A 2,683-nucleotide genomic window follows, 5' to 3' on the forward strand; every position below is an offset into this window, starting at 1 on the left:
ACATTTGAAATGTAAATAAGAAATACCCAATTTATTAAAGATGGGAAAAATAACTCTTAAAAATAATAACATTAACAGTTTTATAAGTTTGAGTAGTTTATCTTGGGTAAATATTTAATTATATAAGGAAATTGAAAGTAAATTGAATTAAAATTGAGCTCCCAGTTTCTTCTGTTAATTACAAGTATATAAATACTAATTTTGTAATAAAGATGGGCTCATTATCTCTCCTTGCCTCATCTACAGTGCTAATGAAGACCATTCTCAGCACTCAGACTGTCGACATTCCAGAAAATGATGACATCACTCTGAAGGGGCAGATAGTCATTTATGAAGGACCCCCAGGGAACTCTACAGAGAAACTTCAATCACATCAATGTTGAGCTGAGTGTTCTTTGAAAGAAAAAGAAAAGGCTCCATGTTGACAAATTTTGCGGTAAAAGAACGGAACTGGCCACTGTAAGAACAATTTGCAGTCATGTTCAGAACATGATCAAGGGCATTGCACTAGGATTTGTTCACTTCCCTATCAACATCGTTATTCAAGACAATGCGTCTTTGTTTGAAATCCAAAATTTTTTGGGTGAAAAATTAGTCAGCAGCATTTGGATGAGGGCAGGCAATGCTTGTTCTCTCAAACCCAGAAAGGTGAATTAATCTTGAAGGAAATGATATTGAAATTGTTTGTTTCCAATTCAGTGGCTTTGATTCAGCAAGCTACAACAGTTACAAATAAGAATATCAGAAAGTTTTTGGATGGTGTCTATGTGTCTGAGAAGGGAACAGTGCAGCAGACTGACGAGTGAAACCTCAGTTTCTTAGGTTCAGAAACAAGATCCTGATCATAAGTACAATTTGGATTCTTTAGGGACAATTCCATCTCACACCAGTGAGAATGGCTAAGATCAAAAGCTCACATGACAGCAGATGCTGGCGAGGTTGTGGAGAAAGAGGAACACTCCTTCATTGTTGGTGGGATTGCAAACTGGTACAACCATTCTGGAAATCAGTCTGGAGGCTGCTCAGAAAATTGGACATTGCACTACCTGAGGACCCAGCTATACCTCTCCTGGGCATATACCAAAAAGATGCTCCAAGATACAACAAAGACACATGTTCCACTATGTTCATAACAGCCTTATTTATAATAGCCAGAAGAGGGAAAGAACACAGATGTCCTTCAACAGAGGAATGGATTTTAAAAAATGTGGTACATCTACAGAATGGAATACTAATCAGCTATCAAAAATAATGACTTCATGAAATTCAAAGGCAAATGGACAGAAGTAGAAAATATCCTGAGTGAGATAACCCTATTACAAAAAAACACACATGGTATGGACTCATTGATAAGTGGATATTAGCTCAAATGCTCGAATTACCCAAGTTATACAGACCACATGAAACTCAAGAAAGATGACCAAAATGCAGATGCTTCACTCCTTCTTAAAAGGGGAACAAAAATATCCATAAGAGGGGATAGGGAGGCAAAGTTTGAGCAGAGACTGAAGGAACAGCCATTCAGAGCCTGCCTCACAAGTGGCTCATATATATACAGCCACCAAAACTAGATAAGATGGATAAAATTAAGAAGTTCATGCTGACAAGAACCGGATATAGATCTCTCCTGAGTGACAGGGCCAGAACATGTCAAATATAGAGGCAAATGCCAGGAGCAAACCACTGAACTGAGAACAGGACGCCCATTGGAGGAATTAGAGAAAGGTCTGAAGGAGCTAAAGGGGCTTGCAATCCCATAAAAACAAGAGTGCCAAACAACCAGAGCTTTCAGGAAAGGATCCTGGGCTCCAGCTTCATATATAGCAGTGAATAGCCTTGTTGGGGCACCAGTGGAAGGGGAAGCCTTGGTCCTGCCGAGGTTGGACCCCCAGTCTAGAGGATTGTTGAGGGGTAATGGGGGTGGATGGGGAAGGGGACACCCATATAGAGGGGAGGGGTAGGGGTAAGGGGGCTGATGCACAGGAAACTGGTATAGGGAACAACATTTGAAACGTAAACAAGAAATAACCAATTTAATAAAAATGGAAAAACTACCTTTCTCAAGCTTAGAGATGAAACTGAAATCTGTTTTTGTAGTTTCGTTCACATTTCTATGACCTTCAACGTTTAAATTTGTACATATGTTAGACTGATACAAACCACCATAAATTCTCCATTTTAAGGTTCATTAATAATAATGCACAATTCTAATAAGAAAAGAAAAAACAGTTTTATTATAGTTAGATGATATTTTATGATTTATTTGATTTTAACTAAATAAAGTTTCACTATGATGTTTCCATGAGAAATGCCATTTTTATTAAAGCAAGTGTAATTTCTTCTTTTTTGATTTAAGTAAGAATTATGAAAATTCATTAAACCTATTAGACTTCTGTCTGCAGATTACCAATGTATTTATATTCTAATTTGTATTTTCCTAATTGCCAAAAATAATGAAGCTTTTCTAAGTCATTTCTTAATTGCTTTTATGTCTTTGAGAGCTCTCAGTTAAAACTCAGTCCATTTTTCATTGGGTCTTGATACTTTGGTTCCATATATATTCCTGATAATAATCATTTGTCAGCTATACATTTGTAGAAATTTCTGTGTTTTTGTAAGTTTCCTTGTTACCTGCATGGCTGTTTCCTTAGCCAAACATTTTAGATTTTATGGTTTTGTGTTT

General features: G+C 36.8%; 1 pseudogene; it reads left to right on the forward strand.

Moving 5' to 3' along the window:
* The first annotated feature begins 251 nt into the window (after nucleotides 1-251).
* Rpl9-ps5 (ribosomal protein L9, pseudogene 5) lies at nucleotides 252-806 on the forward strand (annotated as a pseudogene).
* The last annotated feature ends 1,877 nt before the right edge of the window (nucleotides 807-2,683 follow it).

Source organism: Rattus norvegicus, chromosome 3 (assembly GCF_036323735.1).
Source record: "Rattus norvegicus strain BN/NHsdMcwi chromosome 3, GRCr8, whole genome shotgun sequence".
Lineage (NCBI taxonomy): Eukaryota > Metazoa > Chordata > Mammalia > Rodentia > Muridae > Rattus > Rattus norvegicus.